General features: G+C 38.4%; 1 long non-coding RNA gene and 1 pseudogene across 2 annotated transcripts; both read left to right on the forward strand.

The window, feature by feature from the left end:
• The first annotated feature begins 363 nt into the window (after positions 1-363).
• On the forward strand, positions 364-8693 carry LOC148733307 (uncharacterized; annotated as a pseudogene). The gene is made up of 16 exons (XR_016000606.1): positions 364-1446; positions 1552-1662; positions 2227-2444; positions 2536-2585; positions 3072-3153; positions 3344-3514; positions 3625-3770; positions 4191-4302; positions 4820-4903; positions 5540-5721; positions 5957-6046; positions 6094-6187; positions 6667-6726; positions 7307-7375; positions 7508-7695; positions 7949-8693. The product of XR_016000606.1 is annotated as an uncharacterized LOC148733307 (transcript).
• Positions 8694-10639: 1946 nt separating this feature from the next.
• Positions 10640-12622, forward strand: LOC148733308 (uncharacterized). Its single transcript, XR_016000604.1, has 2 exons — positions 10640-11544; positions 12438-12622. It is a non-coding gene; the product is annotated as an uncharacterized LOC148733308 (long non-coding RNA).
• The last annotated feature ends 87 nt before the right edge of the window (positions 12623-12709 follow it).

A 12709-nucleotide genomic window follows, 5' to 3' on the forward strand; every position in this document is an offset into this window, starting at 1 on the left:
AACAACAAACATATGAAACATATGTATGAACTGCGGTTATGAAACGTATATGTGCACGATCCTTCGCAGTAAAGCACTATTTAAGCAATAGTGAAAATCAGACCTGAAAAAAATTTCAGGCCTGTACGGAATCCCATAACCGCAGTTCATACATATGTTTCATATGTTTGTTGTTGTTTGATTTATCATCTACGGGTTTATGTCGAATTAATTTGATGGCCTGCTCCCAGTTGGCTTGTTAGCTCAATTGGTAGAGCGCTGCACTAGTATCGCAGAGGTCAGTGGTTCGAATCCCGTACAGGCCTGAAATTTTTTTCAGGTCTGATTTTCACTATTGCTTAAATAGTACTTTACTGCGAAGGATCGTGCACATATACATCTTGTCAAAACTGTCAGTTACCTCGTACAATCGACATTGAATTTCAATTTTCCTCGATGTCTCAAAGATCCCTTGCTCACACGATAAAAGAAAGTAAAATTTTTCTTTGTTTCGTTTATGAGGTTTAAACTCTACAAACTCCACTGTGAAACTGGGAGAATGTTTGTCTACAGGCTGAAGTAAACTCTTAAGGTCAGTTTATTGACATGATATTGTTGGCTCTGCCTTAACTCTGGTAACAGCTTCTCAAATAGAAGGATGAAAAAACGGTAGAATGACACTCGATCAGGAAAAAGGCGTAAACTATTAATAAATTGGAGATATCTTATCTTTGTGCAAGTCATGTGTGTTACGATAACATCAACAAACCGGCGGTGTGACTGTCAGAAGAATTTGATCAAAAGGACTGGACAACTGTTTATTGCATAGCTTGCGATCGTTTAATCCAAAACCCCACCCTACTTACACAATCTAAATGGCTAACACCCTCCTAATCTAACTTTAGATCAGTGGGTTCAAGCCGTTTTAAATGATCATCTCTGTCTTCCCAATAGCTCATTAAATATGCATAAACATTTCGACCAATCAAATCCATCACTGATCGGTGAACAAGCCAAGGTGATGGCTGCGAAATGCGTCGGTTAAAGCCCGTCTTCCTTGGTGTGAAGAATATTGGGCGTGATGGAAAGAAAACCACTGTATCGATTCCGCTGAGAGTGGATCTTGGTAAGCAGCCTCATAAGAGTACGGAGGAAAATAGTCAGGACACCAACAGTGTAGTAGAACAAGATGTCCCTCTTGACGATCTCGACAAGCAGGAGCTCTCAACTCAACAGCAAAATCGTGTTTTGAGTATCTCTGCTAACTGGGAAAAGGTACGGGAAAAGTTGCTGAATTCGTACATTGAAGAACAGCATCTTCCAGACAATACTAACTGTGTGAACTGTCAAAAGAGTATCGCTACAACACGATGTGAATACTGTGGCCCTCGCCAGTACTTCTGTGTTGAATGTGCACGAGCTCTACATGTCAATTGAAACAAGTCTCATGTACTTGAGCAATGGAAGGTGTGTATGAATATTTTGGGGCCGGTGTTATTCTAGCTACTCTTAGTGTAACATATCTGGTTAAACTGTACTTTTATCTACTTCTTACTTTCTTTATTTTAATAGGATGGGGTATTTTCTCCTTTGTATGCAGATCAGGCAACTAGCGTACTGTTAGCCATGGCCATACGTGCAGAACCGCAACAGTAAAGCTGTTCAGACTTCTGGATGCCTCAGGTCAGTTCATTTCATTTATAGTGGTTAGAAAATACTAGAATGGTTTTAAACGAAGCGTTCTTTTTCAATTTCATATGCTCCTTTGTCACATTTTCCTGCCGCCTACCTAAAATCAAGAACGCTGATGATAATGATGCGATATTTAAACTCTCTTAATATGTCAGGGCCAATAATTGGCTGTCCAATAATTTCTAAGTATTGGACAGGGTAATGTCCTGAATGATCCCACATGCAATTAAGTTTTAAAATGATATGGCTTGCCATTAAGTCCAAAGAGAAACAATAAACTTGGCTTGCATCTATCTGTAAGAGCCTTTTCTGACGTGCTGAGAGAATATTGGCCCTTGGACTTTTCTGTACAGACCTCGCTGCACTTGCTTTGTACTTTCAAGACCTCGGGCCAATATTCTCCTAGTATGGCCCTCGCAGTTGGTTAATAAGGTGTCTACATGGCCCTCAACAAAGTAAGAGGTATGTAAAGCTGTATGTAATGTTTTTTTTTTTTTTTTTCGTTTTGTTTACTTAACTTTGTAAGTTGTTCATTTATTTTTTTATGAATGTCAGGAAATCATCACCTCAAATATGTACAAGTGTGTGATTGTGAGCCGCATGCTGTCACACTCTTGAAATGTCAGTTCTGGCCAGGGTCACCAACAAATCCCACCACAGGATTCAGCTTCAAACTAGTGGAGTTTGTGGAGGTCTTTCTTCATTGTCAAGTGTCCTTGCTAAACATCACAGAAGTGCTCGCAGAACTCAATCCTCAGCTTCAACCAAAACATGTAGGTTTGCTTGCAAAGAGTCTTTTTCAGACATATGACCAGACTTTTTTTAATTGATTGATTTTGGTTGGACGGTATTTTTTTTTTTTAGGTGAGCTCAATTTACAGTATCCTTAATTCAGAATGCTTCGAAGAATTCAGGTATGTGTGGTTATAGGTTGAGAGTATCAAAGCTGCTAATTTGTGGACGTACAAGGTCTACTAAGGTAGTATTGATATTAGAATTACTATAATTATTACTACTATTGTTATTGTTCTTGTTCTTGTTATGTTGTTATTATTAATATTATTATTAATTTTAGTAGTAGTAGTAGTAGTAGTAGTAGTAGTAGTAGTAATAGTAATAGTAGAGGCAGTCACATGATTTACAAGTGCTTCTTTATATAATTAGTATATTTCTTTATTTATTATCTAGTTGCCCAGCTTAAATATAGATGTCAAACTCATGCTTTGCTTTTGTCACTTTTGTGTTCATATGATTCAAAGATACATTGACAGTTTGTTTTAAGGAAAAGATTCCATTTACATTAATTTACAAGACATATTTCTTGCTGTACATGTACATCTACTGACTTGCTGTAAGAAAATAATTAGTCCTAATTGACGTTTTGTTGTTTTCATGTGAAGGTATTTCATGCATCAGTGCAAGCATTGTACAAACTACAATGGAAATTTGTACAATGGAGCTTGGTGACCTATATGTCCAAGGGTAACTATACTTTGAAATTTGTTCTGAATAGTAGCTTGCACTTGAGGAATATTATTTTGGCATTCATTTTGGGGCACACAAAATGCACTCATCTTTACACTAGTCCTGTAGTTCTGCAGTATTCATTTTATGTTGTTGTTGCTGTTCTGTTTTATATCTATTTTTCTCTTTTCCCCTCTCTTTTGAATAGGATGATGGTGTACTCATTAAAAGCATGGATGGGTGCTTTGGATTGTGTAGAAAAAAGGACAAAGGGCATGATTTAGGAACACCCAAACATGGAACACTCCTATTTGCAGACCAGGATGATGTTGACAATTTTGTCAACAGTTATGGCAAAGCTGGAGCAGACATGGAACAGGTCTGTATATAAGATGATGCAATACTCAGTTGTTAATTTGAGAACTGTATGATTTTCCTTTTGGCCCTTTGAATTCAAGATTTCCTGTTTTTGTCCCTTTTTTATCACAGAACTGCAGTAAGTTCCATGCTGGAGAGGTTCTTTCAGCTTTAAGATCAAAAGGCAAAAACAAACTCTTTGACAAGAAAGGTGTCTTTGGGCAAGTATGCAGACATGACTTTCCTAAAGGATTCCTTGACATAAAGCATGGTGAAAGGTATGGAGTATAATTATGTAAATACATTTTACCTAATGTTGTGCTTAATCCTACATGTATTGTCTGTTAGAGAATTACATGATAGAGTCATGATTATTATGAATTTGTTAAGCTGACAATTAGCACACTTGTATATACAATGCAGGAGCATCTTATGATTCTTTACACTAATAGCATCACCATTGTATAACTTTGTTATTAATTTGAATGTCATATTATAGGAAATATATTCAATTTGTCTTGATTTTGTGTAAGTAAGTAAGTAAGTAAGTAGGTAAGGACTTTATTTATAGAGGGGGACACGTAACAGCTGTGTAGCTGACAAACCTGTGGCCCTCTAACTAGATTATAAGTGTAAAAAGATATAAAAGAAAAAATTGGTTATTGATTCACCTTTTCAATAATCTTTTCTCTCTACAGAATATCATACTCTGTTTATGAGCTTAAAAGGCTTAGAAGTCTTAATGAGAGCACCAGAAGTAGAGTAATCATCATGTATGACATCGCTTGTCTATTAGCACACCATTTGAAGGTAAGTAAATTTTTTGAACATGAATGAGCAGGAGGTTAAATGGTAATTCTAAAGTGCTATTTAATTTTGTAGAACTGTCCAAAGTATTTTCTATTAAATTTGGGATGAAATAAAATAATTTATTGGAACAGTCTGGAATTATGTGAATTGTGGAAGTTAAATGAAGATGTAATCGTCAGAGTTATGAACTGAATTTTGAGTAGTTGGCTCAATCAAATAAAACTTCATTTTTGCAGCTCACGTAAACTTGTCCACTGCCTGTTTTATCACTTCCTCTCATGGGTACTGGCTTGCTCCCAACATATGGGGGTTCATAGCTCAGTGGCTAGAGCATTGTAATGACAATGTCATGGGATGAAATCCCAATGGGGCCAGATTCGTTTCTTCTTTGTGTTTGGTTAAATTCCCATTATTGCTTGCATTTACATTGCATGAATATATGTGAGGATCACATCTTAACTCCAGAATAGTTTGTTACTCCTGACACAATTTTCATTTACATGATTATATTTGTTAGTGTTCATCTCAGGAAAGCCTCTTGGAAGGTGTTGATGTTGCCATACCCATATTCCATTGCTATGGGCACAAGGCATCATGTCAGGTTAGTAATTATATATCAGTTTAACGGTAAATGGCCTGGTGACAATGTGAAGAAATGTGTGGCAATACCATGACATTGGATAAATACAGTTGTAATTATAATAAACATCCCACGCTTACCAATGGGTGAGCAGTGTGGGATCAGAAATCTGACAGCAGTTTCCAAAATTAAAAGCAAATGATCTCCAAGCGTCAGCTTAGCAAGCGAGGTAAAATATTTAAGCACATGTACTTGTTCCTTTTAAAAGAGTGGCCACCCTACATGAACCTATCAGCTTCGGAAAAGACCACCGGCCAGTGAGCCTTTACTCGAGGTTAATTTTACCTAAATTGAAAATTAAATTAGGTGGTTTTAGTGGTTGTTATCTTTTGAGTGTTTGTTTTACTGGAAAGTTGGGGTGAGAATGCAATGTGGGAGGAGGTCTCACGCCTACTGGCTTGGTAAACATATTTCTGCGCTAACTCTCCACTGTTTTCCTAACTCAAGATGGTGCTTTGAACACTCGATTTGGAAATATTCATTCACACTGCTCAAATCTACCTGCACTGCAGGCTAGTACATGTATTGGCTAACTATCTCATGCAAGGTCCATACCATATTGATTCTTAGGTTTATCTTCAATGTGATTGTCCGTAGATCCAATACAGTCCAAGAAGGATCAAGGGAACTGGATTGACAGATGGTGAAGGGGTGGTAAGGTTATGGTTCTTTTCTGCGTAGGTTTTCCTCTGTCACTAAAGAAATGAGTGCTCACAAGAGGACAGATGTTTTGACTGATGGGCTTCTTCACTATGCCCAACATTTGTATCACAAATTTGGTATGGTTAATTTTATTGAACACATAACTTTCACGTTTCTGTAGGTTTTGCTTAAAAGTAAAAGATATATCAACTATTGACCAGAACTTTAGCTGGACAGCTTTATCTACCCTGTATTTTCTGTCGTATAGGTTGCAATTCTTCATTTTTTCAATAAAGACGTGTGTTAAGATGTAAGTCGAGGTTGATTACTCTCATTAACACACATTAAACTGATTCCTTTCAATGTTCACAGGTGTTACTCTAAAAGCAAAGTTTGCAAGGGCAGAAACTCTTCTACATGATGTAGGTGCAAAGCTTGAGGAACTCACTGAAAAACTTCCAGGTATACATTTTAAACTTTTTTTTTTTACTCATTGCATTGAAAAACAGCACAATGACCTACATGCGTGCGTTTCTGCCCGATTATTGTGATACAACAGTGGCAAAAGGAAGAAGTGGAAGCGCTGAAACCAAAAGAACACGGTAGTTTTATTCCTCCGCATTTATTAAAAATCAGTAGGGAAAACAGTTTTTTTTTGTATTCACTAATATATTATTAATCTGTCACAGGATTACTGACCGCCGCCTGGTTAGCTCAATTGGGAGAGCGCCGGACTGCTGTGCGGAAGGTCGAGAGTTCAATACCGGCCGGACCAACACTCAGGGTCTTAAAATTAACTGAGAAGAATATGCTTCCTTTCTTTAACATCAAGAAATGGTTAGATATTCTAGTCTTCTCGGATAGGGACGAATAAATGGAGGTCCCGTCTCCTGCAGGGTTAGGGGCAGGAGACGTTAATTTCCCACGCACGAGATTACTGTGTGATGGATGTCCTCCCCTGGGGTGGGTTGGGTGGGTAACAGCGCTTTGGACAATTAGTGGATTTTTAGCGCTATATAAATAAAATTATTATTATTATTATTAGTATTATTATTATTATTATTATTATTATTATTATTATTATTAACACTGCAGTGGGACGAATCATATGTCAGCTTTCTCCTTATGTCTAAAAGACTCAGGTATATAGTGTGGAGGTACCACCTACCGAATTCATGATTTACATTATAGCGAGTACCTGAGCTTTTCGAAAGTGATTAATGTTGTAAAAAAGGCGAAATTCCTACCTAACCAATCGTTGTGGTGGACTACGTGAAACTAAACTTTTAGTTGATGCATGGCATTAGCTAATCCTTTAATTGTGACTTAGGCTTGAATAGAGCTGTTTTGTAGAGCTTTCTTCGGTCAAACCCAGTCTGGTCAAGTCAGGTAAAAAACTAGATAGCTCAGTGGTAGTTAATAACTCTACTTTGGAGCCAACTTTGTTGTTGTTAGTCATTGCCGCGAGGATAGTCAACAGCCGTAAGTAGATCCCGGCCTTCCTGCAGCCAGCGAGTGCCCCCAGGAAAACCTTTTCCCAGAAGAAGTTTATCGGGTTGTCCCCCGTCCGTCCGTTTATTTGTGAAGGCAAAACCCGTTTTCACAATAATATAACAAACGTATTCGTACTTCCCTTTCTTTCCACCTTAGCTGATATAATTACTAAGTATTAAATTGAACATATCGTGTACGTATCTCCACCCACTTAAATTTTTTTTTCAGAAATGAATTGAGCTATGTACAAGATGAAGATGAAGGGAAGGTAAAAGATGATGAAAAGAAAATCAAGCGGTAAGTCATAAAGATGCAAATTTCTTCCTTGCAGTAACGACTGGAATAATCAGGTTCTGCAGAGAGAGAATTAGGGGTGCAAAAATTAAAGACAAATAATAATTCTCTCTAACTTGCATTTATTGTACATAGGAACGAGAAGGCCATAGTAGCCATGGAAAAGAAGCATCACATCAAAGAAAGATGGTACGATTTGTCCCGTGTGTTTGTAACCTTTAAGTCACGCCTCTACGAGAAGAGAAAGAGCGAACTCTTGTTGAAGTTACATTGTATGGCATCCGAAAGATGTTTCTTGGTGGAATTGAAGCGAAAATATGCTGGTTATAAACTGAAGAAATTGCTATGTAAAATATTTAGTAGCATGTGTATTTTGGTGATCATGGTCTGCGGTAATTCCGTCGTTATATTACTGCGTATGCCAGTTGTTTTTAACTGCGAGGCTAGGCATTGTACAGGGATTATGAGGGCTAAATTTTCCCAGTTCCAAGTCTTACACATTTACATCTTTTCGTCTTATCCATAAAACTGCCACTGCATTGCATCTTTAGTTATTGTGAACTTTTTAATTTTCAGATGGCCAAGCAATTGCCATAAAGCTCGCAAAGCAGATCGACAAAGTCGTGAAGTCCATCCGCAAAACTTTGTCTGAAGTAAATGGGTATCTTCCCAATGATGTACCCCAAATTCTTTATGACGATGCTAAGGATCCAAGGAGCAGCATTTACTCTGAAGTCCAAGTGGAAGGGGACACCGTTCCTGCTCTTGTTAGGAGGCAGATAATTGACCTTTTCTGCTTACACAACAGGTGTCAGGAAGAGCTTGAGCAGTTGAAAGAGGAAATGAATCGCCTTTTCTCTTTTGTCCAAAACGAAATCAGGCTTATAGACGAATCAGTGGAAGCGCTTCTGCCTCTCACTGATAACCCTCTTAATGCAGGAATGATAGCTTGCCTTAAAAAGAAACGGATGATTCACTGTAATCACATTTCCTCGCTGCTGCGTTTGTGGGGTGGTATCTTGGATTCCCCTAAACCTATTGATCATGCTGAGGTAGCAAAAACCTATGCTCATTTGAGTGGTATCGACTATCTTCCAGATGACGAGAAATCAGACGAATCGATGATGGAGGAAGATGTGGACCATGAGGCCTTTGTGTTGGAACTATCATCAGACAGCAAATTATCTGATGATGAATAAAGCTCATTTTGTCTCTGGTGCTTGCCAAAACCATACAGAAACAGCCGCTGTTTTGTTTATGCGCGCGCGCCAATAGCGGGTAAACTTCTCGGAAAACCCAATAAATATATCAGTTTATTTTATTAGCTTCGCCAACCGGCAGGGACACCGCAACAGCTTGCGCCAATTACTGCAGGCCCAGTAAACCCACCCATCCCACCCCAGGGGAGGACATCCGTCACACAGTAATCTCGTGCGTGGGAAATTAACGTCTCCTACTCCCAACCCTGCAGGAGACGGGACTTCCATTTATTCGTCCCTATCCGAGAAAACTAGAATATCTAACCAGTTCTTGATGTTACAGAAACGTAGCCAATTCTTCTCAATTATTTTAAGACCTTGAGTGTTGGTCCGGCCGGGACTCGAACCGTCGACCTCCCGCACAACAGTCAAGCGCTCTATCGATTGGGCCAACTGCCCGGCTTTGCATTGTGTAGGGTTATACTGACTGGATAATCATCACAATATGTTTTAATAAATTCTCACCGTTGGCAAATTTCATCTTGGTGGTGATTCGTGGCAGTTTTACGTTATTAGGATTATACATAACGTGTAGAGGGCATATTTTATATGCTAATCGGTGCCGAAGCTCCCTTAATTAACGGACACTCGTAAGTGGACAGCTCTACTTACCCACCTAGTCAAAACCCCGTTTTATTAGACTCACATACAGACTCTGTTAGGTTCTGATATGATTGAAAGTCATGTTTGTATGGATTGGAGTTCACCGGAGGTACAATTGTAGGCGTGGAAAAGATGTCAGATCATGAGTCAACGTTGTCATGCAATTTTGAGAGGTCCACCATTGTCGAACAAAAACATTTGTCATCTTTGTCGATCTATACCAAAGGGAATGATAGATAAACGGAGATTAGCAAGTGCGGGGTGGGTGCCTCAAATATCTACATAAACTCTGTATTTTAATTATCGCTTTTATAAGGCACTATATAACTTAGGTTTGAATACTCTAGTTGATGAGCCAAATACTGAACTCGGTCGTCGTCCTTTAGTGCATTGTCAATTCGGACCATCCTTACTGAACTGAAATGACGCTTTTTGAGCGTTGCATACGTAACCACCCGTCCAACAAAATTTTTTAATGTTTAATTTCAAACTTCATTTGTATCGTTGATCTTATCCATAGAATTCATGCGGTTTTATCTATTTATTAATTTTTATATTGTTAATGTAAATTGTTTCGATAACAGCAGGTCCACATCAGCTATTTTAGCTGCCTTAATTCAACCTGTTATACCAAATAAAGTGTATGTATGTATGTATGTATGTATGTATGTATGTATGTATGTAGATATACACATGTACCTCCTATGATTCTTAGATGGCAATGGATCCCATTGTGTAACCTTCCTATACAGTGTTTAGGCAAAACATATCTTGGTGACATCCATGAAATTGTGAATATGTGCCACATAATTTACAATTTCTGTTATGTATGATATCAAGTAAAATGTATCAGTATACGTCCTTTGTAAGGCCATAACGAAATTGACACACCCGTAACGGAATTAGCACGTGCCGGAATTACTGAGGAAAAATTATAAGTTGTAATTATTTCGGGCGACTTAACGGATTATGTTGTTAAAATGGTAAACAGGCAGTCAGCGCTACTCTGTAAAAGTGTCCTGCAAACTGCGCAGAGGTTTAACGTGATCAATTGCTAACTCTGGATCTTCGCTTTATTCGTTAAGTTGTGTTGTCGTGTCGTTGTACATCAAGTAGCAAATCAACCACAAGTCATATACGACGTCGATCGCCCTCCAACCTCCATGATACTAGACTATTTCTTAAAATATCATTGTCCTGGCGAAAGTAATGTTCAGTAATAGTTTTTATCGACTGATTTCTTCATAAAATTGTTCTAAAGGTCTTTTTTGTCCTTTTCAAGATAGTCCATTGGTAAGGTTTAGCACATGATTTCGTTATAGCACATAACTACCGTATTCCTCTTCAGTGTTCACAGTTGTGTGTACGGACGTATATTTTTAAAGTTTATTTTTGACGATGAATTCATGTTTCTGCAAAAAGATATCATAACAGCTATTTTACTGTGGTTTGGCTAACCATGTGAAGTTTTTCTAAATTCTTTTAACGAAATTAGCACAATGAGTGCTGGTGTCCTTGCGCCAAGATGACCATGATAATGTGTAACTTCTCCACTACATCGAGGAGAAGCCATGTTTTTCCGGCAATCAAAGTTCCAAAAGTGGAAGAATCATTTCATCTAGGTAAAGTTGGGAAGGGGGGGGGGGAAGTTAAGGTGTGAGGCGTGGGAGGTGGGAGAAGGGGGAGGCGAGGAAAAAGAGACGGAACGGTGACGCACTGGGACACGGCGATTCATTTTTCTTCTTTCAATCGATTGCAGCTGAAAAAAGAAAAAGAAAGAAAACGTGTCGTGCGTGGCATATCTGCAAACATCTTTGAACTGAAAGACTCGGATCGAAGGCTGAGGAATGCTACAGCTGTCTACCTCTAACCCAAATGACTCCCAAGTACCTTTAACCTCAATGACTGGGAACCAGACCCCCAGACAAGCCACCAGGAGGGAGGTCACGAACTTACGCTTCTCTTTGAACCCTTCAATTGAAATGTATTTCCATTTCGAAAATGGATACGACCCTATCGATCTTGCTGTTCAATTTCGCCAAGAAAAGAAAGTGGCAAAGGATATTGGATTAACGCAAAGAAGCCACTTTCTCGGTTTAAAAGAAAATCTTGTTTGCCATTTCCATGGGATCCGAAACGTGGAGTCGACAACCTCCATAATTTCGTACAGGAATGTCAATGGAATTGATAAAGATGAAGATGTCCAACGAGGCCGAAAGTGTTTTAAGTCACTTGAATAATCATAACCTGTCAAATTTACCACAGCGGAAGAAACGTCTGAGGAAAAAACTTTATAAATACCCCTGCAGCGTGAGTATGTAGTTTTCAATGTAACGCACGAGACGGGGTCAGGAGGAGGGGTCAGGCAAGGTTTGGGGATTTTGATATTTTCTGTCCAAAAATTGTCATATTTGCCACCCCTGTCACAACACCGAAATTGGTAAAAGTTTTAAAATCCCTACCTTAGGCAAGTGAGTGTGGTCATTTATAACGATTGCCAAAATTTCTCATGCACCCAAGGGACAATGACAGAAAATCAAAATATATACCTACCTTGGGGACTGCCCTCACAGTCAAATTTCCAAGGCTAGCCTGACAACCCTCTTCTTCTTGGGCTTTATGTTAAAAGGTGCATTGAGAAAATGCCAATTAACTTAGAGAAGATAAGCTAAGCCTGCCATTGTATGAAGTGCAAAATTAGAATTTTAGGTCAACTCCACTGTCTGGTTCATAAAGTAATTGGCTCCTACATATAATCTACATCAATATAGAATATATGTAGCACTATGATGTATAACTGTAAACAAAAGACACCCATCTTGGTACTCAAAAGGATTCAAACCACAGAGGTGGTGGAGTCTGTACAGTGGAGTGAGAATGACATCTAGAGCTACCTTTAATGATATTGGCCCATCCCTTCATATCATAAGAAAATACATTGGGAAACAATCTGCAACATTGCTGGATTATTTATGAGCACTGTGCAACTGTGTATGGGAATCTGGAATTTTATTTGCTCAAAACAATGTTACATACAAATAGATCACTCTTTGCGGAGAGATATTTGCAGGTCATATATGTTGATGCTTGGCCTATCTAATGATGAACTCAACTACCTGTCATTTTGCAATGACAAGCTAAGCAGTCATGATGATCCAAAATGAAATATTCACATATCTATTTTGCTATAATTTTATTTTCAGATTTGCCAGAAGGAATACAATAATCTGTCCAACCATTTGAAGCATGCACATAAGCTGAGTAAGAGTGAAGTTGAGGAGCTAAATAGGGAAAAGAATCAGGAAAAGGCAAAAGGAAATCACGAAAATAAGTAATTTATTACATTTCTTATTGTTCTGAGTTCTGTTTTCAAGAGGATTGTGTTCATTGTAGCTACATAGATTAGTGTTTTCTCTACTGTACACAGCATTCTTAACCTTTTTCAATTCATGCTCATTTTGACACATTGCATTCT

This window comes from Stylophora pistillata, chromosome 4 (assembly GCF_964205215.1).
Source record: "Stylophora pistillata chromosome 4, jaStyPist1.2, whole genome shotgun sequence".
NCBI lineage: Eukaryota > Metazoa > Cnidaria > Anthozoa > Scleractinia > Pocilloporidae > Stylophora > Stylophora pistillata.